Genomic DNA, 21026 nt, shown 5'->3' on the forward strand with positions numbered 1-21026 from the left:
CATACATCATCTGTTACATGACTTGCTATTCATCGATTGCATATGAATAAACCAATCTTTTTTATTTTTATCAGATCTCATGTTGGCGTCTATATAGCTTTTGTTATCAAGAACCATATCATTTCCATTTGTATTACACCATCTTCCTATTATGTTCTATCAGATGGGCTTTAAAAATTAACTTAATAGACATGACCACAACCCTTTATTTTAAAAAGCCCCCAAGGCTAAGGGATTACCTTATATCATCACGTCCTGTTTCCACATATGTAGTAGGATCGATGGGTCTTTGCCATTAAAATAGATGAAATCTAGAAAAATATAAGGGTGAAAGAGTGTGTCAAATTGACCCTCCTTCTCGTGTGGTGTTATGTAGCGATTGAGAGGAAAGACTAGGAATATCCCAGTTCTTACCTCTATCTGCACATACAGTGGTCAAATAGGGTTAAAAAGCACTCATCAAATTTGTGCTTGCATATATAGTTGAACCTGGACGTAGGAGAAAAGATACAGGCTTGAGTTCTATTATTTGGGGGGAGTATCATTTGTATTTATAATCAGAGTCTTCTAGTTTGCTCGAACTATTTCCTGGTACTGCTAATCACCATATTTAGTGTTCTCTGCCAGGTTGTATAAGGCTAAGAAGCATACTTATTATACTCATTTCCCCCCCTCCTCTTCTCTTCTATATATTCGTGTATACATTTGTTTTATTAAGGCCGCACATTCGCTGTAAAACGAACAGCTGATTGAACTTTCAAACGCCTAGATGCTGGCCAATCCGGTGAGGCGGCCAGCGGTATTTAAACAGGAACAGCAAGGTTTCCTGATTATAACCAACGCGGGAGAACGAGCGAAGCGCCGTGCTACGGAGAATCCCCTATAAAGTATGGACCTCAGGGACAATTTTAAGGTTAGGGATCTCGCTACAACCATATGCATATAAAAACATTTTTTTACCCATTAGCAATTTAAAAAAGATTAACCCCTTGCATGCCCGCCCCTTTCCCCGCCCTGTGCCGCGCTTTGCATTAGCGGGCGGAGTTCATGACGAGCTGGACTCGTCATGGGCACAGCGCCACCGCAGCCCATGACGAGTCCAGCTCGTCATGGGCACTGAAGGGGTTAAAATACAAAAGAAAAACTTTTCTATTTCTATGTATTTGATAGGTTTTTCGCGACGATAACATTCACCGCGCAAATTGAGGTAGCGCATCTAGTCCATTATGCACAATTGATTCTACTTCAACCTCCGAGACCAGGGCTAATCCAGAAAGGCGTTTTGCAGTACTTATATTAAATACGTGAGCAAGTGCGAAGCCCACTGCTACAGGAAGACACCCTCACGGTATGTGACTATAGGCAAAACTTTAATTTAAGGGATCCCGTTAGATTCACATGGCTATTATTCTCTATTAGTAAACTAAAAAAACAAGGGGTAAAATCTAAAAACAATTTGTATCTCTCCGTGTTTGACAGGTGGTCTGTGATTTTATCAGCAGCTAAGAACGGGCTATCCTTGGGATAATTACGCATTCCCCATTTTACCACATATGCGCATATAGATAACCTAAGACCATACGGCCAGCAAGTCAGTGGATGTTCTATAAATATGGTAGGCCTTAAACCTCTTTCGAATTTTTGTCAAATGAGAATATAAAATTATAAAACAAATGTATACACGAATATATAGAAGAGAAGAGGAGGGGGGGGAAATGAGTATAATAAGTATGCTTCTTAGCCTTATACAACCTGGCAGAGAACACTAAATATGGTGATTAGCAGTACCAGGAAATAGTTCGAGCAAACTAGAAGACTCTGATTATAAATACAAATGATACTCCCCCCAAATAATAGAACTCAAGCCTGTATCTTTTCTCCTACGTCCAGGTTCAACTATATATGCAAGCACATATTTGATGAGTGCTTTTTAACCCTATTTGACCTCTGTATGTGCAGATAGAGGTAAGAACTGGGATATTCCAAGTCTTTTCTCTCAATCGCTACATAACACCACACGAGAAGGAGGGTCAATTTGACACACTCTTTCACCCTTATATTTTTCTAGATTTCATCTATTTTAATGGCAAAGACCCATCGATCCTACTACAGATGTGGAAACAGGACGTGATGATATAAGGTAATCCCTTAGCCTTGGGGGCTATTTAAAATAAAGGGTTGTGGTCATGTCTATTAAGTTAATTTTTAAAGCCCAGCTGTTAGAACATAATAGGAAGATGCTGTAATACAAATGGAAATGATATGGTTCTTGACAACAAAAGCTATATAGACGCCAACATGAGATCTGATAAAAATAAAAAGATTGGTTTATTCATATGCAATCGATGAATAGCAAGTCATGTAACAGATGATGTATGCAGCCAAAATTTGTAAACTGATTTGTCTATCCTGATCTATTGTCAACAGGAGTGAGTAACTACGGCAACCAACCAGTGCCTGTAACAAGAGGGACGTTATTATTGTCTTGATAAAGATGGACCATAGCTAAAACCATCGAAACGCGTCGACGTTATCATTTGACACAATCCGTACCAATAGCTTTTCCTTGAGATACATTATGATCCGATTGTTCCGAAGATTAGCATTTTTGAATCCTTAAAAACGGATGTGTTAGAATAATGACAAAATTAACTGTCTGTTCTTGTCTCTCTGTTTAGTATATTAGATCACAACAGGAACTAGATAAAATCATCTACTGTTGAGATTATTGCATAATCCCATTGGTAGGGTTGGGCATGAAAATTTCCCAAATACATAGGACTGCATTTTGTGGGTTTTAACTGTGAATTTTGATGTGTTTCTGCATACTTTATAACTAAAGTGTTTTTTAAAAATAAAAACTTTTTAAAATCATTTTAATATGGTTTTCTGCTTAATTTGATTTTGTACATGTTCTAACATATGGGCTGTAATTCATATGTGCCATAATTAGCATGGTGTCTTTTTAAGTTTTCCGCCTGGGAATCCCTCTTTATACTTGACCTCCTGGAGAGCCTGAGCAACATCGGCCGCAGGCAGCTGGTCACCAGCCGCATACACAAAGCTGGACACACCTTGGATCCCATCTTCACATTCAGCGATAGAATCAAGTTCTCCCATGTAATTGAGCTAACCTTAGTCAGACCACAGCATCGTCCACCATCGTAGGCACACCAACACCTTCCACCAAATTAGCCATCCCCTCTCATCGCAGCTGGAGCAGAGTCACTGAGGCACGCAGATGATCTGCCTTTGTCCTTCATTTCTTAACTCAGGAGCATCATCTGCAGTGTTCTCCAAGGCACCTCCCTCAACCCCACTCTTTTCAACACCTACAGGACGCCGCTGGCCGACATCGTCCACACTCACGGGCTCAGCATCAGTTCATACGCCGACAACATCCAACTTATTTTCTCCCTCGCGGAAATACCCAGCCACCACCAGATCCAACTTCCACAATGCCATGACCAGCGTCACCTTCTGGATAAGATCCAACTGCCTGAAGCTGAAAAGGGAAAAGACAGAGGGGCTCATTTTCAGAAAGAACACCTCACCCTGGGACAACACCTGGTGGCCCACTGTACTCGGACCAGTGCTGACATCCACTGACCACGCCCACAACCTCTGCATCATCCTAAACAACCAACTCACCATGAAACAACAGGTCAACGCAGTGGCATCATTCTGCTTCCACACCCTCCAAATGCTCCGAAAAGATCTTCAGATGGATCCCTGATAATACCATAAAAACAGTCACTCAAGCCCTCATCTCCAGCTGACCAGGCAGGTAAAAATGCACTTTACGCTGGAACCACATCAAAGCTCCTCAAACTACTACAGACCGCACAGAACATGGCAGCAAGTCTGATCCTCAACCTTCCAAAACGAATCAGCATCTGCCCCCACCACAGAAGTCTCCACTGGCTCCCGGTCCAGAAGAGATGTCAGTTCAAGCTGATGACTCACTCGTTTAAAGCCCTCCACAGCTTCAGACCCACCTACATCAACCACCTCCATCCTGCCAGACACCTCCGCTCCACTTCCCACGCCCTTGCGTACATAAACTGCGTCCGCTGCAGCTGATCTTTCTCCTATCACGCTGCCAAATCCTTGAATGACCTCCACCTTCACACTGCTCCATCACTCACCGACTTCAGGAAAGAGCTAAAAACTTGGCTCTTCGACTAATGGCCCTTGGGGCCCCAGAGCCTGGATTACCCCTGGGGAGATAAGCAGTTCTATACCAATAATGTTTGATTGATTGAACGATAACTATATGTCACAATTATAACAAATGAGAATTATCCCTTAGCTATTATTGTTCCTGTGTTTAGAAATTCCTCATTTCGTTCTTAACCTGAATACAAGCTAAACCTGAAGAAGTTCCAAAGAGTGATTAACAGAGGAACTGAAACACATAGTGAGAAGTGGGAGAATGAGTGGAATAATTAATAACCTGTTTTTTCTCCCTTTCCCCAACACAATTTCTCCTCATTAAGCCTCTAAGATAGTCTGGGATATAACTTAACATTTTTTTAATTATATTTTAGTTAATGACCTGGAGTTGAATGTTAAAAAAACTAAAATCATGAAAATCGGCCTGGTGAAAATTAAGACTGATTCATGCGGGGCTAGAGGTGGGCCAATTGAAGTAGTGAAGACATGCACATATCTGGGTATTTTATTTGACAATAGAGTCTTGTTTAAAAGACATTTTAAAAGCATGAGTGCAAAAACCTTAACTTTAATCTACGCCTTTAAATGTTTACGTAAATCATTGAGGTGCCAATCGTATGATCATCTTCTTAAAGTTATGAGAGCAAAGTTACAGACAACAATTACATATGGCTCACCTATTACGAGGGGATAAGACGTGAAATTATTTGACCTAATAGTAATTAGGGCCTACAAATTGATCTTTGGGTTGACCAGGTCAATTGGCCGAGCCGAAATTAGATAGGAGTTTGGCCTCCAAAAACAGTCCATTGTGGTCATTTTTGAAATGTTTGTACTCCCTGTTTTCATCTGACCCTCACTCTAGCTAACACCTACTGGTGTGAAATAACTCGTTCTGTCTATGCAGATGCCTGGTGATGCTGTATTTTAAATGCCTTCAGAGTTTCGATCTGCAGATAGGGCTTCCAGGAATGACAATGTCCAGTTTTAAGCAAATCCTTAAAAAAGGATGAAAACTAACTCATTTAATGCGGATAAGACCGCTTTAGTGGCAAAAACCCATGCCTGGTCTGTGATTATTTCACACCAGTCCTCGCAAATCCAGCCTTATCTGAATGCCTACTTTTCGGCTCAAATGAAAGAAACATTTTTAAATTTAAGGCTGGGCAGAAACCCAACCAAGGAGGGCACGCCGACCTGGATACAACAATGGCCAATTACAAAATGTAGACTGTGTGGGTGGCCACGTGAAACCTTATTGCCCATAGTATGAGTGTGTCCTAAATTGCTTTAACACACGTTGCGCACTATTAAAACCTTTATTCCTTAAGGCTGGGGTAAGATCAGCCCACCAGGCCCTTATTTTATGTTTATCGGGCGAGTCAATTCCATTGTTATGTCAAATGATACTTTTTTTTTTTACAAATGCTGAAAAATTGTTGGCGTCTGCAACCTAAGGGGCATTTTAACAGATTAGGAAATATATAGTTGCTGTTTTTAGGTTACTGACACCTTGAATGAGCTTGTTTTTAAGATACTATAATACATGAAAACACAGAAGCACTTTTATTGCTCATTTGCACAATGTTCAAAGTTGTGGCCTTTAGGCAATTTCAGACATCAGGCTTCAAAGCGTATTGAGGCACTTTATTGATCATTTGCACAATGGTACATAATGTTTACAGTTCTCACACTTAGTCACTTTATAGCTTATTTGCACCATGTTACATAATGCTTATAGTTTTTATTGTATTTTCCTGGGAATGTGACCATAATATGTTACTAGATTAATGATTAAAGTGCAACTGTAATAAAAGATGTTTATATGTGATATCAATGTTCTAGTATGGCATGTAACCATAGAAACAGTGTTTTTGTATAGCTGTACATTGATCGAAGAATTGGGGAATTGTTTCTTTTTATTCATGATACTAATATTTTTAATTGCAATGATTTTTGTTAATAAAGCATTACAGAATTATATACTTAACAGACTCATAGCTTCTTGAAGGAAGACCACCTTGAGCATTAACCTGATTCTAAGAGTTGACACGTTAGCAAATCCGTGGGGATGTGATAATTATTAATGTACACGCAGGGGCGTATTACAGGCCCCCGCAGCCCCTGCGGTGCAGGGGGGCCCCCCGAGCTGCAGGGGGCCCCCTCTGCACCATACTCAGTCCTGAGAGCTCCATAGAAAATACGGAGTGGGGGCCCCTTTATGTACCTTGAAGGGGTGCCCCCTCAACTTTTGTTACGCCAGTGTGTACACAATCCTCTGGTTGCAGGAGAAATCCTGGCACAGGGCAGAGCAGGGATGGCCAATCCAAGTCAGATTAAGATCTTGCTATTGGGCTTTTTTATATAGGCATTTGGCACCAGTTACCCCCTGGTTAAGCAGACACATGGTCGCGCCTCAATTGCCCAGCAGGCCAGATCCGCCACCTTTTTATCAAAATAGATTTGAAGTCATGGTGGGTTTGAAAGATAATGATTGACACACGGGTCGGGAGGGAGTTTGAATCTCAATTGTTGTAGCTCATAGGGAGCCGACCTGTGCGTTTCACTGCCCAACCCCAGTTGTGTGTCCATCTCCCTGCAGATGGCAATTTCGGACTTACTATATGCTAAACTGCCCATGTTGATCCAGATGGTAGCGCGGGTGATGGTACAATCTTGAACATCTCCAACACTTATCTACTTAGTTGGAATGTTGCTGGCCTGGTTACCAACATTAATCTTGAGGGATGGCAGTCCTTTGTCAAAGGCTATGATATTGTGTTCAAGCAGGAAACTTGGGCCACAACAGAGTTTCTTTTTGATGGATTCTCATGTTTTTATCTCCCAGCCACTCCTTCTCCTGTGGGTCGGGCTAAAGGGGGATTAGCAGCCTAGTTTAAGGTGGATATCGGCTGCAAGATTAATCAAATAGTAACTGGAATAGACATGCTACAGGCCTTTGATCTAAATTGGCTAAATAAGTTCAGGATTTATGTAGTGAACTTTTACAGTACTGTCTTTTCACTAAGTTGTAAGTAAATTGCTTTTTAAGCGCCTGTTTTCATTGATTGGCTCTCTTTCTGTTAGGGAGTCCCAAGGCGGTAGACCTTTCAACCTAATCCGGTCGAGCTTTCAACCTAATACGGTCAGGCGATTTTAATGACAAACTGGGCGTACTGCCGTATTTTTGACCCACAATTTTTGATCCCCCTCCTTATGGAAGCAGATGTTGATGTCATAGACTCAAGGGGATGCTTATTGTACCGGTAGCTGGTGGCCCACGACCTAGATAATGTGGTTTTCTCCAGTGCCACTACTACCATACCTACTTTTATCGGGAGGGGACCTGGGTTCACAATTGATTATGTTTTTATCTCACGGAATTTATCTCCACTTATGACGGGGGAGAGGTCAGCGCATCAGCATTTAGTGACCATAATCCTACAGTGTTCCAGCTCACGGTCCCCCTAAAGCACCAGTACGCAGTAGTTGTAAGTGGTCAGGCATTAACTGTTAAAGATGCAGGTCAGAGACTGGTTTGGCGCCATGTGAATAAGAAGCTAGTTATGCATTATATTGTGGGTAGTAGCATGGATTTAATGAGAATCTATCTATCGAATTTGCAAGGTCTGGAGATAGTCCTAAAAAGCTTTGGGGAGCTTATGTCCCATGTTAAAGGCTTCCTGACCAGGCCTGAGGATAGAGTTACCTGCCAGGTTAAGTCATGGTTCGACAATGAATGCAGAGTGGCAAGTGATTATCCGTGCAAAGCCATATTTCAAATACCTAGAAAACAGATTTTAATTACAGCCCATAGGAAAGAATATGCCCTGGCATTGAAAAAAATTAAATTGACAACTAAAGGATGAGAGGTGGGTGGCGATAATGGTAGCCCGTCAGAATAAAGATCCACAGGCATTCTGGAAGGCGGTGCAGGCAGGCATGTCATCAGCCCAGCCCCCAGGTAAAGTTACGCTCCATATGACTCCCAAGATGTGGTTTGATCACTTCTCAGCTGTAAATTCCTCCGGAATGGTGTCCGCAGGTGAGGGGCTGCTCAAAGACTCCCTCTATGGCAATTTGTCTTTTAGGGAGGAGGATGTTCCTAATGCGGCCTATAACAGCCCGAGCATAAAAGCGCAAGTATTTAAGGTGGACCAAGAAGTTTGGTCACCAGTACTCAACTCTGTCTTAAATACGATTTTCAGTGAGGGGACATTACCATCTTGGAGTCTTTCAATTGTTGTACCTATTTTTAAAAAAGGGCAATGCCAATGACCCTTGGTGCTACCAACCAATATTCCTGTGTGACTCGACCACTAAAATAATTGGTAGAGCAGTTGTAGACTGACTTATATTGTGGACAAGGGAGAATAACATCATATTGCGGGGTCAATACAGTTTCCGGAAGGGCCTAGGTACTATTGAGCAGTGTCTTATCGTGGCCAAATAGAAATATGCAAGGGGCATCCCAATCCATCTTGCATTTATAGACCTATAGAGCACCTTTGATTGCGTAAATAGGTTGAAATTGTGGGCAATCCTTGAACTTACGGGTATTGAGGCAGACCTGGTGTCTTTCCTTAGACTTCTACACTGGAAGCCTCAGTAAGATTTGGTGAGGCCAGAGAGTGTACTTCTCCATTTAAAGTAAATCGAGGAGTACGCCAAGTTTGTGTAACTGCCCCCATTCTCTTCTTATTATACATTAATGACTTGGAGAGGACATTAGATGTTGGTGGGGCAGATGTACAGCTCGTAGAGAATAAAGCTGTGCCCACCTTATTACATGCTGATTATGCGGTGTTTCTTGCTAGAGCGGCGAACGGTTTGAAGATATTGCTCAGCACCTTTGTGAAATTCATGAAGGGTCTTGACTTGGAAACAAATTACTCCAAAATGTTTAAGGTGTGCAGTCCTAGGAACACCAAAACTAGTACCCAATCGATTGGAGGGAAACAAATTAGATAGGGTATCCTCTTTTCCTTAACTGGGCTTGGAATTTGATGATGTTTGCAAATGGTTTGGTGAGTTTCAGAAATAGATTAACTCGATTCTCTTGTGCGGTCAGCACCATTTTCTCTCAGGCTGCTTGCATTGGTAGAAAGCCATTGGCCCCATTAATAGAAATCTATAAAAGGAAATGCCTCCCAACCTTGATGTATTGCATGGGGGTATGGGTATGGGGTTACAGGGTTGTTGATGTCATCCAATCGAGGAAAGTAGATTTTGTTGTTGACTGTTGGTGGTTTCTCCCTGGACACCTCACTTCCCCTTACACCAAGAACTAGGCCTTGAGTATGTTCAGGACCTCATTGGTGCCGCTCCTGTAGCCCTTTGGAGTTCCATTTGGTCAAATAAGGTGGCTGAGCTCAACCGTGCAGTTGTTAGAGATAGTCTCTCCAGCAACCATGGCTTGAACATTCCGTGGCTAAAGTATATAAGAGATACCACCTTGGCTCTGGCTTGTGCACACTTGTTTGAGAACCTGGAAAGTATCAGCAAGAAAGACAAAAGCTGGACCCAGGAATGCTTTTCTACACACAGACTAGCCTCAAGGGAGGCTGTGGAAGTGGTGAAGCCATCTGTAAGCGATTACTGTTAGGTTCAGATGACAGCCGTGATCACCCCATACTTATTATTTGTGCTGAATGTGTACCAACGCAACTTACTGACTAATTTTAGGTCAGGAACGATACGCTGGGTGTTGTGTTTACCCCTAGAGCAATACTCTCCAAATATTATCTGTATTTGCCTGTGGGATGAGCAATCAAACCAGACCGTATTGCACTTTGTTTTTTTTGTAATTCTTTATCTCCCGTGCACCAGGAAATTTCTAATGCCTCTGCTGCATAGGCACAAATTTACCAAGTTTAAGGCTGCTTTGCTCTTTTTACAGCAACTAAATGGGCAAGATAAATTGTTAAATTGGTTGGCTGTTTTTTGAGGGGCATTTTGACATGTGAGAAAGGCAATGTTATTTTGAACAATTATCACTCAATTCTACTTGTACCTTATGTCCTAGCCTATGTGATTGCTTGTTCTAATTTTATCATGTAGTATCTTAGTCCATGTTTTAAGAATATGTCTTTTCTATGGCTTCATGCCTGGTATGTATTTTATTTCTATTGATGCATTTCAAAATATTAAAATATTTGACTGTTTTTATTTTAATTGTGTCTGTTTTAAATCGGGGATGTCTTTTAGGATCATGTGAGAAATAATTGAATAAAGAGTATGTGAAATTGAAACTGAAACAAACCCATCTTGCAACCCTTAAACATTTAATCTGTTTTTCTGCAGAGAAAATATGTACCAGATTCCTGCGATCTGTTTGAAGGATGCAACTTTTGCCCCAAACAACTGTTTACATTTGTAATGGTCTATGCAAAGGCTAAAGTATAATTTTTATTACTGAATAATTCTATTATGCAGGTCTAAGGGTTCTTGAGGCACACCTATTGTCTCCTCTTGGTAACCTTCATTGTATGACAAGAACCCTGTGATGTACTGAGACTGGCATCAACGTTATGATGGAAACACTGAAATACCTTTGATGATGCAACAGCCCTCTTGATGCCCTCAAAATAGTGTCAACATTCAACAAGAATGTAGCAGTTTTCGTAAGAAACTGCATCAAGGGCTAAGTCTTATCTGCAGAATTACTGTGTGTTGGTGCCTGTATAATTGCCTTCTCCAAGCCAAGTTGAGCATTAATGCCATTCTCAGAAGGCAATTACAGATTACAGCAGTGGCAAAAACCAAACCGCACAAACCCCCCCCCCCCCCCCCCCCCCCCCTAAGTGTATAGCAATGTACAAATGAAAATAGTAGGTGGGTGCCAACACAGTTAACACTCCTGCTGCAAAAAAGTGTGAAAGATGAGAATTACACAGTAATTACCAGATATAATGTACTATACTGAAGTGGAGCACACTACCGTAAAAAATCTGCCAAAGGTTATGACACAAAATTAGCCCAAAAGTTTGATAACACAGAATATATTAAAGTTTATTCCATTACTTTGGTACATACTGCATCCTCATCTGGGGCCCATAAAAGTGGGTGACCAGTCGGTCAAAGTTTTTGGTCTGACTACCAAGACACAGGTTGACCCTGACTCAAGGACATTAGGCTTGCTATACAGAAGGCTATTCTCCCAGCAAAGAGGGGCTAAACGCAGGTGTTGCTGGGGTTACGGTGGGGCGTGCGATGTTGGGCTTCGGCCTGCTGCCATAGGCCCTCAAGAGCAGGGAGCACCCTCTACACTTTGTAGAACTGTGCCTGGGACTGCCCACCTTAAATGTGCCACCCAGTTAACCCACGTAAGCCTTCCATGGGAGCAATGTATTTCTCTAAAGGTTACGGGGCATCGCAGGATCGGCTTCTGCCTCTTCTCAGACCGTGGGAACCTTTGGGGTGGTTTTCTCACATCCCTTGCACTTCCTCTTCGGGGAAGACACCTGGGCTACTTTTTTAGGCGCAGGTCCATCTGACTCCCGTGACAGGCTGCCATGGACCATATGAACAGGCACACCCACCTCAAGAAATCCCAAGAGCTCCAAGTGAGACTTAAGCTCCACCTCTTTCCAGATGGTGTGCTCTAGGTAATGCCCTAACAGACAGTCAACAGGCATTGCTGGGACTCACAGCTACCTTTAAAGAACCCGAGGACCCCCTCCAATTCAAAGGGAACTAGAGCCACTGTATAGTGGCTCCCCTGTTTGTCTGCAGTAACAACCTGGGGGTCCATATTAGGGAGTACCTGCTCTGAGAACACTAGATGACACCCAAAAGTAGTCATACTAGGCCCTGTGTCTCTCAAAGCCAACCTCTGCCCACTGATGGTGACCCACGGCTTATACTTTTTAGAATTGTCAGGCATTTGAGCCTTAGGCACCACCTACTTGTCATCATGGGATACTAAAGTAACTCTCTGTGCTCCCCCGAAAACTAGCTGGAGCACCCTCCTCCCCCAGCACTACACTGGCCATTCCTTGGGTAGGCTCACCAGTGGGGGGCTGCTTCCTGCAGGGACAGATGACACCCCAAATAAAGTGCCAATACTGATAACATTTACAACGCTTCAGCTAAAGGTAGCTATGTGATTTCTTTTCATTAAAACCACCTTTCTTCTGCTCAGGATTGGACTAGGATTCTCTCTTGAAAACTCTTATGGGGGACTCTAGAGAACTCCTTTGGTTTCTCTTTGTCTCCCTCTCCTTCTGGTCGGGACCCTGTCCACCCGTCTGGTGACCCTCCCATGCACACCTCCCCACCCTGGTACCCTCTTTAAGTCTCTGGTACAGATCCAGGGATCTGCTTCCTTCACAAGCTTGCTTGGTACAGTGAGCTTTGAATCAATCAGGTGTTGGCACAGCTCTGCAACACAATTACTAAACTTCTCAAATAGATAGTATAGCCCATCATAGTCATACACTTTGCTGCTCTGGACCAAACTTCCTAAAGGTTTCCAGGAGTAGTCCACAAAATCTACTCAGGACTGGTTAGACAGCTTCTGGACGTCACTAAACTTCAAGAGGTATTTCTCTGGGGGTAGGCCTTACTTTCCAACAAGCCTTCCTTCATGGGTCCATACTTCATCCTGTTAACTTTGGCCAGGGACAGTAGGATATCCCTCCCTGAAGTGGGCATATGCTTCCAGAAACTAGCCCCCACATCCTCCTCTGGGTCTCTGTGCATTTCTAAGGCCACCTCATTGACCTAAAAAAAACGTGTCAATGTCATGCCCCACCACAAGGCTAGGCACCAGGTCAGTGGGAAATGGACCCTTTTAACTCTTGTAGGCACCTCTGTATTGCTGCCAGCATCTTCACTGAACTCTGTAACTCTCCTGGATTTTACATCTAGTCCCTTCTGACTCACTTCATGAGCCAAACTGTTTATTCTCCTCCTTTCCTCTAGGGCACTTTTCACTGCTGTCTCAGCTTTCCTCTCCTCCATGGCTAGAGTGGCCAGTTCGAGTCACAGGGTCCTCTCTGCCTGTCCGTCATCTATCTCTGCTGGGTTCAGAGTGTGAGAAGACACTGTTCCCTGCTCAGGACAAGTAGGGAAACTCAGTCCAGTGGGCCCCTTTTCTTCTGCTGGTTCTAGGGATACTGCAGGTTCATCGTCTCCTTCTTCCAGCCACTCATTTCACTCTCTGCTCCCTCCTGTTCTGCAGACTGCTGTAGGTGGCTTTTCCCATGGTCGGAGGGCTATATGGTATTCCAGCTTCTTGCAGCCCTCTGCTTGCTTCAGTTCCCTCTCCTTACACAGCGTCTTCAGCTCTGCCACAGTGAATCTTTCAATGTTGCTGAGATCTACCTCCATTCCTGAAAGAAATCATAGGTGCAAAATATGAGGATAGTAGTAAACATTTAGGAAAAACTGGACAGCTAAAAAATAAAGGAGAATTTAAAAATCAATTTTGATGTAAAATCATTACATTTGATTTTTTATTTTACCCAAATACCTGAGTGGCAATGAAAAAGTACTGAATCTCACAGTAAAACACCAATGTAAGAAAGTGGAGCATTAATTGAGGGGGGGGGGGGGGGTGAGAACCCACCTCAAATATTAATCACAGTCTTTCACAGGGTGAACCACAAATGTCAATAAATAAACCTGTGCCTAACTGTCTGGTAGTTTGGCACAAAGCACTCGGGCTTAACTTAGTGGATATGAACAAAGTATTTATGCAGCACTCAACCAGTAAAAAAGTGGAAACACAACACAAGAAAATTCCTAAACTCATTTACAAAAGTAGGATAAAAGTTATTACATAAAATGACACCAAAATAACAAGAATCCTATTCCCAAACTCATTTAGAAAAGTAGGATAAAAGTTATTACATAAAATGACACCAACATAACAAATATCCTATCAGTAGAACCAGACATACATTTTTAAGTTTGAATTAAAAATAGCACCAAAAAGCATAACGCACCAAACACGGGCCCCTGCTTATGCTAGACTAGGTTAAAGTAAAAGGTTAAGGCTGTCCACGATGGATCGTGAGTCGGATACAGGTACTAGGTTCCTCCCTGTGGAAATGTTATCTCTTGACTTACAAACATCTTTGCATAAAAAGTGGTTATCTCTTAGTCATCGGCGGGGCAAGCGGGATCGGAAGTGGGGCTTGATGATGACGCGTTGCTGGAAAGTGGGTTACTGGTGCAGACGTTGACCAAGGTGGGAAATCTCTGTGTAGGCGAAGTCTTAAGTCTGTAGCCAGAGTGGCCTCATCGTTCACAGGTTGATGCTCAGCATGGTCCCCATCAAGCCTTCTACGTTCGGACTTAGAAACGTTTCTGGAAGATCTCCTATAGCTGGGCAAACTATCAAGTTGAGGCCAACCAGCAATTCTACTCTGATGGCTGCAGCTTTGACAGCGAACCCGGTTTCCAGGCAGAAAGTTGGCAAACAGTTTCTAACGTACTCTAACGCAGAAAAAGTGCCCAGGACCTGAGATGCACCACTCTGGGGTTAGGACTCACTCCAACAGAAGCCAGCAGCAGGGTTAATGGCAGGTCCAGTTGGAAATGGTCAGCTGCGCAGTTGCAGGGAGAGAAACATTTTGAAGTTTGTTGTGTCAACAACCCGGTAGCTCAAACAAAAGGTCGGCCAACTGACCCTGGAGTCGCTTCTGCGTGCTAGGTTCAGGGCAAGAAGGTCCAGTCTTCCTTCAGGTTCTTCAGACAGCAGTGCAGGCCTTCTGATTCTCTACAGAGCCATAAGTGTTCTGAGAAGGGTTATGGGGCTGCCACATTTATCGAACTATTGGTATAGCCTGCACAGCTATACTTTCTGCTGTATATCCAATCCTTAAACAACTAAAGTTTTTTTCTATTGTGTGCTACCCTGACACCTGACCTGCTCCTGTCAGTTTATATTGTCATTCGTGTAATGTGTACAGACTCAGTCACATTTGTCAAGGTGCACTACTCTTGTCTGTGTGGTGCAATGCAAATTTTCAAATGTTTTACATGAATACCATGATTAGACCATTCTTCTAACAAATGGCTGTAAACCAATTACTTCAATGTAGACAAACATAATTCCAAGAGGAAGAAGAAAACAGTGGTAAACAAATTTGTTTGACACTTTTTACATGTCTTCTATATTTTATGCAATTCTTTACAATACATTCAAAACAATATAAATTCCATATGAGGTCTTGCTTTGCCGTGTTCCCAATGTATTTCGGGAATCCCTTCTTCAGGGGTGCTTTGTAGTAACAAATGATAGATGATTTTTATCATACTGTGTAAACGCAAACGTATCAACATGAAAAAATTGACTTTTCAGGTTCAGTTCCCTTCACCACATAGTTTAGTGCCATAGGTTCATGCTGTGATTCAATTCAGTACGCCAGTCGCAGTAAGCGTTTGTTTTAGTTCACAGCACATAAACAGACTTGTTGAACCCAATAATGGAAGTCTGTAATTTATCATTATACACAGCCTTGTTTACCTCAAACTGGAAGAAGGCTTATATCAGCCACTGCTTAAGAAAGCACTAGCGGACCCTGCAGACCTACAAAACTATAGGCCCATTTGTCTTCTCCCGTGTTGTTCTAAAATCATTGAAACCCTGATTAATCAACAACTTTCGGGTTATCTAGAACAAAATAACCTGCTTGACCCTTCGCAGTCGGGTTTCCGTGCTGGTCACAACACGGAGTCTGCTCTGACGGAGGTAACAGACTCGATAAGGATGTTGTTGGATGAGGGAACTCCTATGATGTTAATTCTCTTGGATCTGTTGGCAGCCTTTGACACCATCTCTCACAGTATCCTCTTGGGTAAGCTGCGAGAGATTGGTGTCAGAGGATCGGCATTAAAATGGATGCATAGTTTTTTTGACCGACAGAACACAATGTGTACAACTGGACACATTTGTGTCACAGACCACAACAGTGGATAAGGGGGTACCACAGGGTTCCATCCAAGTCCCACCTTGTTCAATATTTATGTGTCCTCTCTGGCTCTATCATTACATTGTGTGGGTTCCAAACGATCTCCTATGCGGACGACACCCAGGTGATAGTCCCCATAGAAAAGGACCCCGCTCTGACCAGAGAAAAATTTAAGAGCTGCATGTTAAAAATAGCCACATGGATGAGCAAGAACTTTCATAAAACAGATTCTGCTGTTTGGGAAAGCTGAGGAGTTATGGTCCACGGAGTGGTGGCCGGTGGAATTGGGGGAAGCCCCCATTCCTAAAAAATGTGCGAAGAACTCAGGCATCGTGGTCGATGACAGACTCTCCATGGAGGAGCATGTAAAAGTAATCTCTGGCAAGGGCTTTGGTATGATGCGCATGCTGAGAAAAGGCTTTCCGTGGATCCACCTTTATACCAGAAAAGTCCTCATTCAGGCGCGTCTAGTCAGTAGACTAGATTATGGGAACTCTCTACTGGTAGGGATTAGAGAAGATATGTTATCAAGGCTGCAAATTGTCCAGAATACAGCAGCGCGCCTTGCCCTTAATAAGCCCGCATGATCTCCATCATTACCTTTACTGCGACAACTACATTGGCTTCCTATCAGGAAAAGATCAGTCTTTAAATTCCTATGTCTGGTAATCAAATATTTGCAAGGATAGGGACCAGCATATCTAATTAAAAAACTTGAATGGTACATTCCAGGGCGCCACTTGAGATCTAGCAGTCAAAGGCTGCTTCGCATAATCAGGAAAACCAAGATGGGAGGGCGTGCATTCTCTCATCTAGCCCCGCCCACTGGGATAGTCTGCCAGAGGATCTGCGAGCATGCCCAAATTTGGCACAATTTAAGAAGCTTCTCAAAACGTTGCTGTTTTGATTGAGCATTTTCTATTCATGTTGTCTGCCTCCCACAGATCCCCTCAGGGATGATTCGTTGTGCCATATAAATATTAAACAAACTTAAACATAAACATGTGCCCCTATAGAAGCCAGGAGGCTGTTGAACATAGTCCTGGTAGCTAGACCAGGCCACTAGGAGCAAAACAAGCCAGAAATGAAGAACACTGGCACAACGGGGCTGAAGTTATGCAGCTAGACAGATTCAACCTCTTAAGGAAAACAAAGCAATGGGCGTACAGTGCTCCGCCACTCTTTGTTTAAAAACCCCTCGGATGGACTAGGGGGTTGGTGCAGATTTCTTTATTTTTTCAGACGGAGTAGGTGCGTGTTGGGCTTCCTCCATGGAATCCAGATTGGTCCTGGGGTGCAGTGTAAAAGAATGACAAGGGCCGACGATACTAAACAGCTGCCTTGATGACCCCATGCTCCTGCTGTACGCGGAAGACAAGCTGCTCCCACATCAAGAGCAGCAAAGGAAGAGCCAAGTCTTCCACGCTGCACTTGAGGTATGCGCACTCCAGCAGGGAGCCAGCAGTCGATTTCCTGAAATGCCCCCAGCGAGGGTCATGTTCACGCTATATAAAACCTCCTAAATAAATAAATAATAAATAAAGGAAGACAAGCTTAGATGTGAGCTACATCTACCAATGATATGGTAAGATGACAGTGGAGGCATCTGTTGAAGCCCCAGAAGGGGCTGGCACAGCCTCCTAGGCCATCCTGCTCTAGGAGGAAAAACACCTCTCCACACTCAAGCCTTTTGTACACCGTCTGGGAGCAATCTACGTCTTACCACAGGGGAACCATTCAACAGGCAGGTGACACTAGACACTGGCAGAAAGGCCCTTTTGGCTTACGTTGAGAAATGATAACTTTCTAAGTGTGCCATTTCTAAAATAGTAATATAAAATCCGACTTGACCATTAAGTTAGATTTTAAATTACTATTTAAATCATTTTTATAGCTGCTCCAAACTGAAATTGAGCATTATAAGTTGTTATAAAGTAAGTCAGTGTTTTCTTGTGGGAAACTCAGCCTTGCTTCAGTGAAAAACGACCTTGGGGTTGTTTTCACTTGTAGGTTATGTAAGACATTAAATATACATGTCCTACTTTTTAAATTCAATGCACTCTTCCCTATGAGCATTTAGGGCCTACCTTAGGGTTCGATATAAGTATTAACAAGCGTGGCGCGCGCGCACATGCACTGTAGCTCTAGGCTGGCCTGGTAGCACTTTTTGGAGCCCTCTCAAAAAGTCTTGCCAGACCAGCGCATGCGCTGGGTCAGGCGAGACCTAAAAAGGAAGGTGTAGGTCTAGCAAAAGTTTTTTTTTTTGGCAGGTCAAAATAGCAGTTTAAAACTGCATACCCAGGCAGCAGGGGCAGGCCTGAAGACATGTTTTATAGTGCTACTTTAGTGAGTGGCACAATGAGTGCTGCAGTCCCACTAGTATCATTTAATTTACATGTCCTGGGTACATGTAGTAACATGCACTAGTGACTTAGAAGTAAATTAAATGTGCCAATTTGGAATATGTCAATTTTTCCATGCTAAAGGCAGAGCACAAGCACTTAACCATTAGTAAAGTGTGCAGAGACCTATGAACAATAAAAAAAGTTTTTGTTAAATAAAGCCAACGATCTGCGGGAATGCCATACAAAAGATGGTCATTTCCTACAGTACAGAACCAACACACAGTAGTAGCATATTCCAACACGAGTTACCACATACTACAAATCATCTGAACTGTCGCAAAAAGAAAAAAATGATAGTCCACTAGCAGAGGAATGCTAGTGGCCTGGATGAATATTACTACTCCAGCGCGACCACTCTAAGTACATTAGCCAACACCAAAAACACTAAGGCAGCACATAACCACCCTAAGTGGCATGCGGCCACCCGGAAAAGTAAAGCACACATAAAATATGTATACTTTTGACAACCATATTATGCAAATGTGGCATGGAACAACTTGTAGTGGTGCACCATTAGCGGTCCAAGTATTTGTTTTTAAAGTAACGTTTTACATGTTGGGGCCACGCCACAGTGCTTTACATGTGTAAAAATATATGCAAAGAAAAAAAAATTCAAGCAACGTTATATGAAGGCAATGTGTGTACATTTAACCAAAGTAAAAGAGATGGTGGAATCGGAGGCTTCTTTACTGTGCTTCTTAAAATCGTGGCTATCTATTGCGGCCAGTTCATCTAAGGTACAACATGCACTTGCATGTAATTACACAACATTGTAATTACAGGTTAGTTTGTTTACATAACTAATAGAAGGCTTGGGTCAGAGGGAGCTTCATTTAGCTGCTCTGAGTTTCCTCAGAGTTTTCATCAATAGGTTTGCGGTTTCTGCATTTGATTACTTGTCTTTTTGGTTGCCTATTCATAATATTTTGATGGTGGATATCTGAAATGGTATTTACCGGTGGTTTGATCAATCTAGACTTAGAATAGCCGGAGGTAACATGAGATCCCTTAAAGATAGGGGTTAGCTATTAAGCCAAGTTTCCATGAGCATTAGAATGGCCTTTTCAGCCGATCTGCAATTGTCCAACATACATTTTAGGGTACTATAAGTATTTGAATATGTAGCTCTGTCTAGAAGCCACCTGGAATGGTATGAAAGACAGCACAATATACCACGCTCATTACCTTGAAATTAATTCACTATGCACCCAGAGAGCCATTAGAAGGAGTGTGTGTGTGGAGGGGGGGGACGGGGGGATTCGGCTTCGGGCTACGATTTTTCGATTGTATGTAGGAATGTTTGAGCATTTCATAGTGAAAACCTAGCTGGATAGCAACAGAGTGCTGTACAGAGTGGAAGTCCAGTGGGGCTAAATAAGAGAGGAGGGGACAGAAGGAGGAGGTAGAGCTAGCGGAATGGGTGAGAAGTCAGCCCACTTCAGGTAGTCTGCCTTGAAAAGATGAGTTTTCAGTTTTGTTCAGAATTGTAGGGGGGTTGGTGCTATTCTGACGTTGGAGGGGATTCGTCTTCTTCCTGGAAATGATTAGTCTCTAATCTGGTGATGTTGTAGCCTCTTATCGGACACTGACCTTCAGTTACTGTTAGTTTGTTGGCTATGTAGATAGGGATCTTAGTCTACAGGACCTAGTAAGTGATGGCTGCAGTGGGGATTCCTTAGCGCAAGGCTGATGTGGTTTGATTTCTTCAGCCCATTTAGGAGTCGTGCTGCTCTGTGAAGGATGCCATTCACGCAGCAAGGGTGGCCCGTGGATGCCATTGAGTAGGTTGTTACCCTCAATTAGTTATTGAGAGGTCTAGAGTTCGAATCGTTGTACTGCAATCTTCTTGGGTGAAAAGGTTTCACTTTTTTTCAGGAGAGCATTGGAACCAAATTATTTTGGTCTTCTTAGCAATCTGTTCTTTCTTTGAGTGGGAGATTGGAGTTGAGGGTAAATCTGAGGGATTTGGCCTGTGATGAGGCGTGAAGTCCATTAGCTTTATGTTGAAAAGTCTCGACTGAATCAAAGAATGTGTGGCACCTCTGACGAGCAGGAGGAATGCAGTATTTGTGGAGTTTAACATCTGGTAGTTTTGGAAGCATTCAAGGTAGGTTTTGAGTGTCTGCATGTCATTGTTTGAGGATATTGTGAGATAGAGTTGGGTGTCGATAGCATACTGGTAGATCTTGTGGTTTCTGATGTCTCCCAAGTATTCCATATAAAGTATGAATATGATGGGTGACAGAATGGGGTTGTGAGGGACTCTGCAGGTATATGGGAGAGTTCAGGATCTGGCACTTCCTATCCGAACAAATTAATGTTGTTGCTGAGGTAGGATATGAAACATTATAAGATTGTATGAGCGAAGCTTATGTGAGTTTTCAAACTAATTGCCATATTATAAACATTTGAAACCTATGGATGGCACAAATCGAAAGCTCCCACATTTTAAGAATTGCGATTCTCCTTTACCATGACCAGAGAATCTGGATTTCATTAAAGACACGGAGGCTGACATTATGCA

At 42.8% G+C, this 21026-nt stretch overlaps 1 long non-coding RNA gene across 1 annotated transcript in view; it reads right to left on the reverse strand.

Annotated features, from left to right (window-relative positions):
• The window catches only part of LOC146830560 (uncharacterized), a 109987-nt gene that overhangs the window by 41160 nt on the left and 47801 nt on the right, over positions 1 to 21026 (reverse strand). The window contains exon 2 of the long non-coding RNA XR_014961444.1: positions 12988 to 13511. This is a non-coding gene — a long non-coding RNA (uncharacterized LOC146830560). The remainder of the gene's footprint in view (positions 1 to 12987; positions 13512 to 21026) is intronic.

The sequence above is a fragment of the Triturus cristatus genome, chromosome 5_1, assembly GCF_964204655.1.
Source record: "Triturus cristatus chromosome 5_1, aTriCri1.1, whole genome shotgun sequence".
Classification (NCBI taxonomy): domain Eukaryota; kingdom Metazoa; phylum Chordata; class Amphibia; order Caudata; family Salamandridae; genus Triturus; species Triturus cristatus.